Source organism: Desmodus rotundus, chromosome 11 (genome assembly GCF_022682495.2).
Source record: "Desmodus rotundus isolate HL8 chromosome 11, HLdesRot8A.1, whole genome shotgun sequence".
In the NCBI taxonomy this organism is placed as follows: Eukaryota; Metazoa; Chordata; class Mammalia; order Chiroptera; family Phyllostomidae; genus Desmodus; species Desmodus rotundus.
This window is the reverse complement of record NC_071397.1, coordinates 11,527,334-11,542,905: the sequence shown is the minus strand read 5'-3', so window position 1 is coordinate 11,542,905 and position 15,572 is coordinate 11,527,334. Positions and strand designations below refer to the sequence as shown.

Genomic DNA, 15,572 nt, shown 5'->3' with positions numbered 1-15,572 from the left:
GGAATTATAAAATAACCAGAAAACAGCAAAATGGCAAGGGTAAATTTATAATTATGAATAATTACTTAAATGTAAATGGGTTAAATTCTCCATTTAAGAGACATAGATTGGCTGAATGAATTTAAAAAAAGAAAAAGAGCCCTGGCTGGTGTGGCTTAGTGAATTGAGTGCTGGCCTGTGAAAGGAAAGGTCACGGGTTTGATTCCCAGTCAGGGCACATGTCTGGGTTGTAGGCCAGGTCCCCATTTGGGGGTTTGCGAGAGGCAACCGATCTATGTACCTGTCACACATCCATGTTTCCTTCTCCGAAAGAAAGAAAAACACAAGACCCAATTATATGTTGCCCGCACTTACTTTACTTTTATGGACACACACAGGTTGTAAATGAAGGGATGCAAGAAGATATTCTGTGCAAACAAATAAAAAGTAAGCAGGTAGTTATTCAAGACAAAATGGACTTAACACAAAAGACTGTAAAAGAGATGGAGGTCACTTTATAATGACAAAGGGATCAGCTCCTCAAAGGTATAATATTGGGTGACCAAAAAGTTCATTTGGTTTCTTTCCAGTAAGATGGCTGTAGTAGTGCTTAGTTGTCTAACTTTATTCAAAACAATTTTGTTATATTTTATTGTGACAGCTGTCATATCAGCATGAATTTTAAAAATACCATCAACAGTGGTGAATCCTTTTGTAGCCATTTTAATACTGAAAATATGCAGTAATTTTGGCATATTATGCTTTTTTATTTCAAGAAAGGTAAAAATGCAACTGAGGTGCCAAAAAAAAGATCTGTGCATTGTATGGAGAAGGTGTTTGATCGATGGAACTTGTCAAAAGTGGTTTGCAAAGTTTTGTGCTGGAGATTTCTCAGTGCACGATGCTCCCCAGTCGGGTAGACCAGTTGAACTTGTTAGTGATCAATTAATGAGATTGATAATGAGTTAGTGAGACATTAATTGAGTAAAATCAGTGTCATTGCATGTGGGAGATAGCTGACATACCGAAAATATCTAAATAAAGTTATTGGTGAAAATAAAAGTGTGTTTTATTTTATGGAAAAAACCATAAGTACTTTTTGGCCAACCTGATATTGGTTGATGCAGTCAACACAGGAGCACTTAAATATATAAAGAAAGTATTAACAGATCTGTAGGGAGAAATAGACAGTAATACAATTATTATAGGAATCTGCAGTACCCACTTTCAGCAATAGATTGTCCAGATAGAAAATGTGTTAGGAAACATTTTAAACTACATCTTATCCCATATGGTTTAATGGATCTTCACAGAGTATTCCACTCAACAGTGGCAGGATACATATTCTCAAGCACACATGAAATATTCTCCAAGATAGATCATATATTAGGCTACAAAACACATCTTAGTAAATTTAGGAAGAATGAAATCTTACCAATTAGCTTTTCTAATAACCACAATGGTATGAAACTAAAATTCAGTTACGAGAAGAAAATATGTGGAAATTGAGTAACATTGTCTTTAACAACCAATGAGTCAAAGAAGAAATATATATACAAATAAGAAAATGTCTTGAGACAAAGGAAAATGGAAACAACATAACAACTAACTGGATGCAACAAAAATAGTTCCGAGAGAGTTTATAGCAGTAAATGCCTACATTAAAAAACAAGCAAGATCTCAAATAAACCTAACTTCACACCTCAAGGAAACAGAAAAAGAACAAACTAAGCACAAAGTTAGTGGATGAAAGGAAATAACAAATGGAAGAATGATTAAAAACAATAAAAAGGGCAATCCAACCAAGACCTAGGTTGAAAGCAGACAAACCTTTGGGTTAGACTAATCAAGAAAAATAAGAGGACAGAAGTATAAAATTAAAACCAAGTGGAATCATTAAAACGGATAAAAATACAAAGGATCATAAGAGATTTCTATGATCAGTTATATCCCCACAAATTGCACAGTCTAGAAGAAAGGGGTAACATTTTAAAAGCATTCAGTCTCCCAAAACTGGAGAAGAAATAGAATGTATGAATAAACCAACATCAAGTAAGGAGATTGAATTGGTATTGAAAAAACATCTAGCAAAGAATATTACAGGATCAAATGGCTTTACTGGTGATTCCTACCAAATATCTAAAGAAGAATTATTAGTTGTCCTCGAACTATATCAAAAAGTTCATGAGAAGGGAACACTTCCAAACTTATTTTTGGAGACCAGCATTACCCTGATACCTTAACCAGAGAAGGACACTATAAGAGAAGAAAATTATAGATGACTATCCCTGATGAACATAGATGTAAAAATTCTTAACCAAGTAATAGCAAACCAAATTGAACAGTACATTAAAAGAATCATATACTATGATCAATTGGAATTTATTCCAGAGATGCAGGGATGGTCCAGCCCCTGCAAACCAATGTGATGCAACACATTAACAAAGTATAAATTCTATAATCTCAATATATGTGCAAAAACTCATGTAACAAAATTCAGCATTATTTCATGATAAAACCTCAACAAGGTGGATATAGAATGACCTTAGCTTAATACACTATCATATGTGACAAGCCTACAGTAAACATTACATACTCCATGTTGAAAAGATGGAAGCTTTTAATCTAAGTTTAGGAAGAAGACAAGGATGCTCAACCTTGCTACTTTTACTTAAAATAGTGGTGACAGTCCTAACCAGAGCGATTATGGAGGAAAAAGAAAGAAAAGGCATCCATATCAGAGATGAAGAAGTAAAATTGTCTCTAACTGCAGATGACGTTATATGGAAAACCTTAAAGACACAACCAAAAAACTCTAATAAACAGTTAAATATAGTGAGTTGCAGGATACAAAATCAATATGTAAAAATAAGTTCTGTTTCTATACTGACAAATGTCATCAAGAGAAATGAAGACAATCTCTTTTACAATAGTATCACAAAAACTACTTAGGAACAAAGTTAACCAAGGAGGTGAAATACCTCTACACCCAGAAGTATAAGACATGGATGAAAGCTACTGCAGAAGACACAAATAAATGGAAAAATACTCTGTGGTCAAGGAGTGGAAGAACTAATTTTGTTAAAATGTTTATGCTGCCCAAATTTATCTAGACTCAATGCAATGTGTCAAGATTCCAGTGGTATTTTTCACAGAATTGAAAAGCAAAATATTTATATGGAATTATGAAAGATTCCAAATAGCCAAAGCAGTCTTAAGAAAGAAAAAATTGGAAGCATAACACTTTCTGATTTCTAACTATGTTACAGTATTAGGGTAATCAAAACATTATGGAATTGGCATTAAAAAAGACACATAGGTCAATGGGACTTAATTGGAACAAATTTATGACAAAGGGGCCAAAAAACATACAGTGGGGAAAGGATAATTTTTTCAATAAATGGAATTAGGGAAACTGGATAGGCACAAGCAATAGAATGAAAGTGGATCACTGTCTTACACCATACTGTCAAACCTCGGTTCTCAAATATCTCCCATCTGGAATAGTTCGGTTCTCGACCAGGTTGTTCATGGAAAAAATGTCTTGGTTGTCAAACAAAATTTCTGTTCTTGACCTTATAATCCTTTCATACTGTTACCTGTACCTGTATGATTTCATGTCACACATCTCTCAGGTGACAAAGGAGATTTGGTTTTTGAACAAATTGCTTCCCAAAGAGATCAGAGGTTCCACTGTACACAAAAACAAACTCAAAATGGTTCAAAGCATTGATGTAAAGCTTGAAACCATACAACTTCTAGAAGAAAACATAGACATTAAGTTCCTTGATATCAGTCTTTGTGATGATATTTTGCACTTGACAGCAAAAGAAAAGGTATCAAAAAGCAAAAAGAAACAGGTGGCACTATGTCAATCTAAACAGATTTTACATAGCAAAGGAAATCAACAAAGTGAAAATGGAGCCTACCTAATGGGGGAAAACGTTTCTAAATCACGTGTCTGGTAAGGGTTAAAATAGCCAGAGTATATAAAGAACTCATGCAACTCAGTAGCAAAAGAGAAAAAGTTAAAAAAATGGGCAGAGGAACAGTATTTTTTCAAAGATGTATAAATTGCCAATATGCATTCTGTTCCAGTTGGATGTTTATTTCTTCCTTTTGTTCCAAATCGTTGGTGGCTTTGAGTCCTGGTTTCCTTCCTGTCACTGTTGGTTCCCTAAATGTTTTGCTTTGTTTCATTTTGGTTATCTTTCATTTTTTGACCAAGCTCAGTCAGTTCTGTGAGCATTTTGATTACCAGGGCTTTAAATTCTCCATCTGATAGGTTGGCTGTCTCCTCCTCGCTTAGCTGTCTTTCTGAAGTTTGCTCTGTTCTTTCATTTTGGCCTTGTTTCTTTATTCAGGGCCCCTGTTAAGTTGTAACTTGTAAGGGGGCGGGGCCTTATGGTGATTTAACCTAAGACTCAGGTTCCCTTTTGGCTTGAATAGAGATCACTGTAGTGTTTTTGAACTTTAGAATTGCAGGATTTTGTGATAAGAGATATTTTTGATTCTAAGGTTTGTGTTTTAACTTCCCAAAAGTAGGGTGTGTTTTAAATTGATAAATACATTTACAGTAACAATTTTTTCCTAAGCTTTTATTAATCAGTGGTTTCTTGGAGTCAGAGTTGTCTCAGATTTAAGGAGTAACAGCAATTAACTATCCTAGGGCAGTGTATTTTAAAAAAAATTATTTTTAAGTTATTTTTAATTTGTTTTTATTGTTCTTTAACTACAGTTGTCCCCATTTTACCCCTACATCTTTCTCCCGCCCCCCTAACTCCACCACCCACCCTCAATCCTACCCCCCTCCTTTGTCTTTGTCCATGGGTCCTTTATACATGTTCTTTGGTGACCCAAACAGCAGGATACAAAGTAAGTATTCAGATATCAGAGGCACTTTTGTATACAATGAAATATCAGAAACAGAAATTAGGAAAAAAAGTTTCGTTTGCTATAGCCACCAGAAATGTAAAGTACCTAGGAATGAACATAACCAAGGAGGTGAAAGACCTGTAAGCAGGAAACTACACAACACTGAAGAAATGGGGGAAGACACACATAAATGAAGTATATACCATGTTCATGGATCGGAAGAATTAACATCATCAAAATGGCCATACTACCCAAAGCAATTTATAGATTCAACGCAATCCCTGTTAAAAATACCAATGACATATTTCACAAATATAGAACAAGCATTTCAAAAATTTATATGGAACCATAAATGACCCCAAATAGCTGCAGCAATTTTGAGAAAGAAGAACAAAGGAGGGATCATAATACCTGATATCAAAGTATATTACAAGGCCACTGTAATTGAAACAGCCTGGTACTGGCATAAGAACAGACGCATGGATCACTGGAACCATAGAGCCCCGCAACAAGTCTCTGTGGTCAATTAGTATTTGCCAAAACAGGCAGGCGCATAACATGGAGTCAAAATAGCCTCCTCAACAAATGGTGTTGGGAGATCTGGACAGCTACATGCAAAAACATGAAACTTGGCCACCAACTTATGCCAGACACAAAAATAACCTCAAGATGGAAGAAAAACTTAAATATTAAGTCGTGTGTGTGTATATATATGTGTGTGTATATTTATATATACATGTATACGTACATGTGTTGTTGTGCTTTGGTTTCCTTGTACTTACTTTGCTTCCTCTGCAAAGTAAGTTTTGGTTTTCATATTACAGTAATAGTACTCATAAAATCTTTTGGCAAGTTTTACCTCTTTAACTTTCTGGAACAAATTGTGTAAAATTAATGTTAATTTTCCTTTAAACGTTTGGTAGAATCCACCTGTGAAACTATCTGGACCTGAAGATTTTCCCTGTTATCTCCACTTTAGTGCTGAATTCAGCCAGTGTGTTCATTTTGGTTAGTATATTGTTCAGTTCTACATTTTTATTTATTTATTTTTAAAAATTTATTTATTTTTAGAGAATTTTAATAGTTTGTGGAGGCATGTTGAAGCAATGGCTGCTTTAAAATCTTTGTCAGATAATTCTACCATCTGATTCATTTTGGTTTTGACATTTGTTGGTTGTTTTTTCCTTTGATTCTTGGTATGGCAGTAATTTTTTATTACACCATGGATATTATATCATGAGATATCTAACATAAAATTTACCATTTTAACCATTGTTAAGTGTTAAACACTTAAGTAGCACTAACTGCATTCACAATACTGTGTAATGATCATCCTTATTTCCAAAGCTTTTTGTTTGTTAATATTCTTTATTTTTCTGGACAGTTTTAGGTTTACAGAAAAATGAATAGTAGAAAGTATAGAAAGTTTCTGTGTGCTCTCGTCCTGATCCTTTTCCCTCTGTTACTAGCGTGTTGTTCTCGTGTGGTGCATCTGTTACAATTGATGAGCCATATGTACAGTATTGTGTGGGTTTGACAAGCACAGAACATGTGTGCACCGTGACAGTGCCATACAAGTCGCCTCCCTGTGCTGCAGGGCCCTGTGCTCCACCTACTGATCCCTGCCGTCTGCCTTCCCGCAGCTCCTAGCAACCACTTGTCTTTTTACTGTAATTTAGTATCATGAAATGCCTGTCTTTTTTTCAGAGTCAGTTCATCAGAACATTTGGAGAATATAATTGTTTAAAAACGGTGAGGTGAAATATAATGTATAAACTGTTTTTATAATAGTTCTTTTAAAATGGAGCCTATTATTACAAACCATTCATACGTTCTTTTAGAGTATTTTGCAAAGGTGCTATTTTGATTTATAGCTCATAAAAGCGAAAGCCAATTCAAGCCGTTAGAATTATGCGCTGTTATGGCAGTTGATGTTCATTTTGCTCGGTTTTCCGCCTATTCACCACACTTTTTATGGTCGGTGGTTCTTACAATGCCTCATGGTGAATATCTTCTTAAAATTGTAGCATATATTATAGGTTAGCGAGAAAGGTGTCAGAATCTTTGAGATCACATACTTAAATACCCTTGTGTTATAAAGGAGGAACCTAACCCCACATATGTAATAGGTCAATTTCTTATTGTATTTGTTTAGAGAAGAGCAAAATTGAACATGTATTAGACTCTTACTTTGTGACTATAATAAGTCTTTGTATATTTGCCTATTGACAAACCTCAGTTTTAAAGAAATGGTTGATCTTGCCCCCTATTACTCAGGAAGTTCATGTCAGAACCCAGATTAAAACTGGGCACTCTTAACCACTTCAGCCAACATATTCATGCTCTTTGTATGGATTTCTTCACCTTTTGATATTGAAAGTAGACTTGCTGAAGTGATCTAGATTGAAGGATCAGAATCCAGTAGACCCAGTTTATCCCTGAATACAGGAATTATTTGGTCAGATCCCCAGCCTAACCATTGGTGTTATAATTGACAGATACTGTATTTGGTAGTGAACGGTGCAGGTTCAGGGGGAACAAAGATAAATAGGCAAAAGGCAGGGGAGTTAGTAGAACAGTAGGTAGTGACAGTACAATGTGACTAATGCTGTGACAGAACTACTTTCTGGTACATAGGTATATATCTGGGGTATCTTCCCCCACACAAGAGACATCTGAGCTCAGTTTTGTTACTGACATCATTAAAGGGGTGTTAATGTTTCAAGTATCCATGTCTAGGGCTTTTGAAGTTATCTTTTTTGCATGCCGACAACAGTCCTCCCCATCCTCCTAAGATTCCAAGCAGCAATTGAAAAAATACATTTTGTAGTTGTTGGTTTATAACCTTCAAAAAAAATCAAACTTCTGTATGCTCTACAGGTAAAGAGATGTCCATAGTGACATTTAATTGAAAAAAGCTTAGTTTGTGGTGGTAGGAGCTCAGATGTGGAATTATCAGACATAATTTAATTAAAATCTGGTTCCTGCAAGTTTTGTGACCACAGCTAAAGGAGATAACATCTGTAAAACAGGGACTGTACAGTCTCATAGAACAAATGAGGTGATGCTTATAAAACTCACAGCACAGTGCCTAGCATATACTGGATATTGCCTGAAATGCTTTTGTTAAAAATGAGCCTTAACTGTGTTTGTAGTTATGAAAATATAATGTCAGTACATGCTACTGTGCTAAATCTATGCTTAAAATAGCTGGGAAAATGGGTTTTTTTTTAAGTTTAGGTAGACTTATAACAATATTTCTAGTTATTGAATATAACTATAAATTTAAACACATGTGAAGAAATGAAAAGTAAGAACAGTCCTATTTTGATAAGTAGATATTAAATAGCACTTTTCTAAGGAAAGCACAAAGAATTTACCCGTAGAGCTCTTCATTGTGTGGCGTCAGGGTGTTCGATTGTTTATGCGTACCTTCCCTAATACCTGGAAACCTGTAAGCTTCGTGTACTTCCTCGTTTTGTCTTCGGACCAGGAAGCGTTTGATTAAGAAACTTCTTTGATTAGTAATTTTAGATTGCTTCTTTAATCAGTGTTGAAGGGTTGCCAGTACAATTTGCTCAACTACTAATTTTTTTAATGTCTTCAGATTTTTTTTTCTATTTTGGAACATGTGGCACATCCATTTCTGTTTTTTTTTTAATTTTAAAAAATATTTTACTTATTTTTTTTTAGAGAGAGAGGGGAGGGAGAGAGAGAGAGAGAGAAACAATGTGTGGTTGCCTCTCTTACGCCCCCAACTGGGGACCTGGCCTGTAACCCAGGTATGTGCCCTGACTGGAAATCGAATCAGCAACTTTTCAGTTGGCAGGCTAGCACTCAATCCACTGAGTGCTTTTTTTCCATCAAAAAAGCAATTGAAATGTTTGTGAATGCGTTACTGGCAGGAGGGGTTAATTCCAAAGTGCAGTCTAGATTTTGTAACAGCTAGGTGTTACTCATACATTAGATTGTGATCTTACTTTTATCAGCCTTGAAGTGACTCATTTTTCCAGTTAGGGGGACTGGTTTGAAAGGTCCTCTTCAGTTATAAGCTGTAAAAATGCCTTGGTGGTTTGGGGTTTTGATTAAAAATAGAGTGTGCTGATTTTTGTGTAGGTGTGCTTACCATTTTTGTTTACATTTATTCAATGTTGGTATTGCTTTTATTTGCAGCAAATATTTCTTAAGTGTATTTTTGTCTTGTTTGTGTTATAAAATAGAAAAAGCAAAAATAAAGGTGTAAATTTATAAACATTTTATAACATGTTAAATAAGGAATTCATTTTAGAAAGTAACATTAGAAAAGTTGCCCTTTTTTTGCCTCTTTCTGTACTTCTGATAAATTAGAGCCCTAAGATTAATTAAAACTTTTTTTTATTGATTTGAGAGAGAGAGAGAGAGAGAGAGAGCGGCAGACATTGACGTTGTTCCACTTGCTAATGCACCCATCGGTTGGTTCCTGTATGTGCCCTGACTGGGGTTGAACTGGCAACCATGGCTTATCCAGACGGCGCTCTAACCAACTCAGCTACCCACCCAGGTTGTTGCTGTTTTCATCATCTTAAAGCTGATGCTTAAAACTAAAATAGGTACAAAAGTGAATACTTCTTAGAAATTTAAAGTTACTATACACATGAACTATTCTGTTGGAGACCTCAGTATTCAAGATTTATAATCAGTCCATTCAGATGTGACAGGAGTGGGCTTATTAGGGTATCTGAGATCGAAGCAAATCCATAAAAGCCTATTATTGATAGTTTTCATTGGTCAAAGACAATTTTTTAAAACTTACATTGCTTTGAAGTACAACTTATAAAAACGCCAGAAGCTAGCATGTATGTAATACTTTACTATTTATAGAGCTTTGCATGTACAGTGTGTCCTCGATCCTGCCGCCAGTTTCTTGAAGGGGTGTTGTTACCTTAGAGAGCTTGAATGACTTGCCCATATTCATAGCACACCGTGACTCCACCAAGACGTTGCACTCTGTAGTCCATGCCCTTTTCTGCACTGCCCAAGGAAATGTCTTGATGTTAAAATTAATCTTAATGAACACTGGACTCATGATATCTTAGAATTATTTCATATTATCTTCCATTCATTTTGGAAAAAATTAACGGAGAGAGTTTAAGCCAGCATTTTTATGGTACTAGTCAGAAACGACAGCTATAGAGGTACTGGGGAAACATTAGGCCCTATAGAAATGAAAGTGATTGTAGCATCTGAGTTAAGTAAAAGAAAATTATCTTCACATTCTGAACAAGGAACTAAGTGAGAATTCCAGGTTCAAATTTTAAAGGACAATAAAATAAAAACAAGAGGAAAAACTAACCCAAGCACAAGTTTTTCTTTGTAGTGATGCTGTACTAATACACCTTTGAGAGGTAATGGTGATGTATTAGTATACCTTTTAAAGTTTATGATAAATGGCATAGATGTACTTCAGCTCCCTTAAACAGAGTTTTTCTTTTACTGTTTCACTGAATGTATTGGGCTGGCATTGGTTAATAAAATTATGTAAGTTTCGGGTGTACAGTTCTGGAATACATCATCTGTATATCAAGTCTCCTTCCATCACCATTTATCCCCCTTTGCCCTCTTCGTTCTCCCTCTACCCTGTGTTCCGTCTGGTAATCACCATGCTGTTGGCTGTGTCTGTGAGGGTTTTGTTTTTGTTTTTGTTTTTTTTTTGCTTAACCCTTTCACGTTTTTCATCCAGCCCCCCAAAACATCCTCCCTTCTGACAGCTGTCAGTCTCTTTCTATTTTGTTAGTTTATTTTCCTCATTAGATTTCACATAGGAGGGTCTTTCTCTGACTGGCTTATTTCACTTAGCATAATGCTCTCTAGGTCCATCCATGCTATTGCAAAGGGTAAGATTTCCTTCTTTTTTATAGCCAAATAGTATTTCATTGTGTAAGTATACCCCAGCTTTTTTATCCACTCATCTACTGATGGTACTTGGGCTACTTCCAAGTCCCCTGAACTCACCTACCATATATGGGAAATTTCACCTACCAGGTATTTGTGGACATAAACATTTCATTTGGTGGTGATGGCAGAAAGGTTTTTCTGTAGAAAACAGAGGGGAAATGTTCTACACATGGTGGATAAGGAAAATTTCATATGCTCTGATTTTCACCTAATCAGAAAAAAATTAAGGAAACACCAAGTACTCCCGGCAGGCCTACATTGCTTTTAACTCGACAAGGCTCACATCTGCACCCAGTGTAGAGCTACTTCTACAAAACTGTTCAAAAATGACTGTTTCTAGCCTTATAATAATCACATCTCTGTAACAAAGAGCAGTAATGTCAGCATGCCCTTTGAAAAGGTAAATTTCCTACCTAGAGGTCTACTAAGAGGTGTTTTTAAATCGTAGCCTTTTCTAAATCAAAGTGAGCCAACTGTGTTGAAAGATAGCAGTCGGAACTGTGGAAAACAGTATGGAATTTACTCAGAAAACTAAAAATGGAACTGCCTTTGGACCCAGCAATTCCACTGCTGGGATTATACCCTAAGAACCCTAAAACTTCAATCCAAAAGCACCTGTGCATCCCAATGTTCATAGCAGCACAATTTACAATAGCCAAGTGCTGAAAGCAACCTAAGTGACCATCAGTAAATGAGTGGATCAGAAAACTGTGGTTCATTTACACAATGGAATGCTAAGCAGCAGAAGGAAAGAAGGAGCTCTCCTACCCTTTGTGACAGCATGGATGGAACTGGAGAGCATTATGCTAAGTGAAGTAAGCCAGGCAGTGAAAGACAAATACCATGTGATCTCACCTATAAGTGGAACCTAATCAACAAAACAAACAAGTAAAATATTACCAGAGACATTGAAATTAAGAACAAACTGACAGTAGCCAGAGGGGAGGTGGGAGGGGATATGGAAGGGGAGCAGGGAAGGGTTGTCAAGGAACCTATATAAAGGACACATGGACAAAGCCAAAGGGAGTAGGATCGAGGGTGAGAGGTGGGGATATATGGGGTAGGGGGGAAATGCAGACAACTGTACTTGAACAACAATTTTAAAAAAAGAAAGCAAGCTAGGGGTGGGAAGCATTAAAGCAGGCTGCAGGGGTTTGATTTCCTTTTAACCACCCCTGCCCCCTGCTAGACTCAAAGTCAGTAATTTTATTTAGCATGTTTTTGGTTATACTGGCTTAAGGCTTAATATCGGAAATAAAAAATAAGCTACATTACAGGCAGTTTATCCTTCTTAAGTATTTCTTGCCAGTTTTCGTGTACTTTGCAGTTCTTGAAATATTAGACTGAGACTTAATTACTGTAAAAGAAGTGAAAGGATTCTAAATAAATTTTTGTTCTGGCTAGAAAACATTAAAAATAATTTCACAGAGTGAGCCTGTTAGAAAGAACCCTGGATCCCCGAGACTACAGGGAGCCGTAGCAGAGTAATCTGATGAACTTCCTAACGCGTTTCTCCAGGTCGCTTGATTGGATAGTTTTGAGGCAGCTTCTGGGCGTGGCATATTGTCACGTCATAGCTTCTGAGCTAATGATTCGGATCTACATTCACAGTGAAGAACTATTTCAGCCCAACATCTTACTGTTGCTAGTGAGGCCCAGAGGTGGGAGCTGGTTTGCCCAGAGACTGCTGACTGCATAGCCCCGAAGAGACTCAGGTCCTCCGCCTCGGTCCCAGGGTTTTTCCACATCATTCAAAGCTTCCTCCTGATTTGCATGTTTACACGAATACTGGAAAACACTCTTTTCTGACTTGTTTCAGACTCATGAGATTGTGGTCATGTGAAATGCTTAAAGATTCTAACTCCAGTATGTTGTAAGTAACGTAGGGACTGAACATGGTAATTTTTCACACCTCCAAGCAACGTTTTGCACACTTTGTTATAAGCACTCAATAAGTATTTATTTAATGGGTAATTCTATCGTGGAATAATGTAGATCGATGCTACACACACCAGTGTTCAACAGTGTTTACTGAGTAAAAGTTAATCTTCAGGAAGCCTTTGTACTTCAGGTATAAATTCCATTTTCCATGTAATTTCTGGGTGATTGAAAACAATTTTTATAATTGAGAATGCTTTTTATTTTTTCATAACAATTTTTCTTTTGCTTTAGGTATAATAGCACAGTAGCTTCTGAAAATAAGACTGTATTCGAGTAGTAAAAAGAGCAATGGACTTAATGTGAGACCAAATTATATCATTACCTTGGACTTATTTTTCTTCATACGTAAATAACTGAATTGGGCTAGATTTCAGCTCTAAAATTTTTAATATACCACATTGGCTCTGTTGCTTATGTACATATAAAGATATATCCTATTGACGCATTCTCTGGAGATCATTGACTAATGCAATCTCTCTCTATGTCTTTATTTCTAATATAATATATAATATAAATGATGGTAATGCTAAGAGGTTTGAAGAAATAAAATGAGCCAGGGGACTAGAGAGTGACAGGAAGTGTCATTTCAGGCGGACAAGAGTGACAGGGCATTTCCGAATAGACGACAGTGAAACAGAGTTCTGAAGAGACGGAGGGAGTGGGGCATGTGCGTGTATTAAGGGCAGAGGGATTGTATGTTTGTAACAGCTTCATTCCTAGTAAATCAAAACTGGAAGCAATCCCCATGTCCATCAACTGGTAATGAAGAAATAACTCTGGGTACACCAATGTAATAGAATATCTGCCAGAAATAAATAGCAACAAATTACTGATATACGAAGCAGCATGGCCGTCTCTGAAAAGCTTTATGCTACATGAAAAAATCCAGCTGTAATACACACATTGTATGATTCCATTGTTACGACGTTCTAGAAAAGTCAAAGCCGTAGTAACAGAACAGATCAGTGCTCAGCAGAGACAGGGCAGAGGAGGATTTTCTCTAAAGGGCACATAGAAACTTCGGGGAGTGATCGAAATATTCTCAATCTTGATTGTGGTGGTATTTACACATCTGTTATTTACTCATTTTGTCAAAACTCAAGCTATACATGCAACAAGGCTGAATTTTACTGTATGAAAATTATAGCTCACTAAATCTGGCTTTTAAAAATCCTTTGTAAATAATACAAGTAAACCTGACACCCATTGAAGATATGCCTTAGTTTCTATCTTGTGACTTTCTATTGTCCTTAGTGATAGAGGTACCTCTGCTCTCGTTTGAGAATCATGGGGCTAAGAAAATTCTCATAGGTGGTGAATGGTGGTCATTATGATAGTTAATTTATGAACAATTTCAGCTGTGAAGAAGGGCTTCCTCACATAAATTGGGGAAGTCCCGGAAGCCATCATTTCTTTAGGATTACTAGGATTTAGGATTTGTGATTTAGCAATGATCTAATTACACACGAAAGCCAGTGTACATTGTTTATGTACACTGTGCTCAGGGTGCAGTTTTATATGATTTGAGAAGTGAACTTCAGCTTTGCCAATGTCAGGATCAAAACCCAAGTCAGACTATTGCCATTTCCGTCAAAAGTTCAGTAAATATTTCTCTCTCTCATATAATATAAATGATGGTAATGCTAAGAGGTTTGAAGAAATAAAATGAGCCAGGGGACTAGAGAGTGACAGGAAGTGTCATTTCAGGCGGACAAGAGTGACAGGGCATTTCCGAATAGACGACAATGAAACAGAGTTCTGAAGAGACGGAGGGAGTGGGGCATGTGCGTGTATTAAGGGCAGAGGGATTGTATGTTTGTAACAGCTTCATTCCTAGTAAATCAAAACTGGAAGCAATCCCCATGTCCATCAACTGGTAATGAAGAAATAACTCTGGGTACACCAATGTAATAGAATATCTGCCAGAAATAAATAGCAATTTACACATGGTCAGGAAAACACAGTAGTTTGGGAATGACAGATAAACTTTAGTGAGAAGGTGAATTCGCAAGCACAGAATTCATGAATCCTGAGGGTCAACTGTATTTGCTTTGCCAACCTCCCTAATAGGGGTGGTTCTATTAGAGAGTGAGACCTCTTCTGCCCACAGTTTCCCCTTATTTGATTATTTATTTCAGGCAGTTCACTATTCTTGTCATAAAAATCATTTCTGTAGCATTTATCACCATGAAAAGTCTCCTGAGTGAGCACCAGGGACTTAGGGGCTGCTGCTGGATTTGTCCCTTGAACTACCCAGGCAAGTCTTCAGACAGACTGTGAACCGAAAGGGCGGGAACACATCTTACTCAACCTCTAGCCCAGGGCCTTCAGTAGGTAGTTTCATACCCATTTGTTACATCGAATTCTCTTTAATTTGAATATAATATTTTTAAGAGGGTCTCAATTTATAGTCAAGTCACATAATATGAAGGTATTTTGGAAAATTGTGTGTGATCATTTGTAAATATGTGGAATAAAGATCCTGCCTTTATTTGTAGGTTTGGGAAAATAAAAAATATCCATGCCCTTTAAAAGCAAACTGTGGTGTTACCTTTGTCAGTCCCGTGGAGTTTTTTGGGGGGCGGGGGGGGGTTAAACGAGATCTGAAGAGTTACACTCATTCCTATATATCTTCGTGGGATACTTTGGATGTTATTAAATCTTTATTCAGTATATGCTGTGTTTAAGGGACTCTCTGAGATACAAAAGAAACAAAAGCCATTTTCAGAACAATTCTTCAAATAAAAAGTGAGGAGTTTTGTCCATATTAAAAAAAATAGAAGCAAAGACTTCTATTTTTTCCTTAACCTTCATAATGCTTAACCTTCCTGGGTTTACAAACT

The 15,572-nt window shown here is 36.4% G+C and overlaps 1 protein-coding gene across 9 annotated transcripts in view; it reads left to right on the top strand.

The window, feature by feature from the left end:
• The window catches only part of SUPT3H (SPT3 homolog, SAGA and STAGA complex component), a 439,117-nt gene that overhangs the window by 141,640 nt on the left and 281,905 nt on the right, over positions 1–15,572 (top strand). Inside the window, exon 1 of one of the 9 annotated variants that reach the window (XM_045192989.3) lies at positions 9,264–9,394. The exons of the other annotated variants lie outside the window; for them this stretch is intronic. The gene's annotated coding sequence lies outside the window, so the exon portion shown is untranslated. Of the gene's footprint in view, positions 1–9,263; positions 9,395–15,572 lie in introns of those variants that run through there. 9 annotated transcript variants of the gene reach the window in all.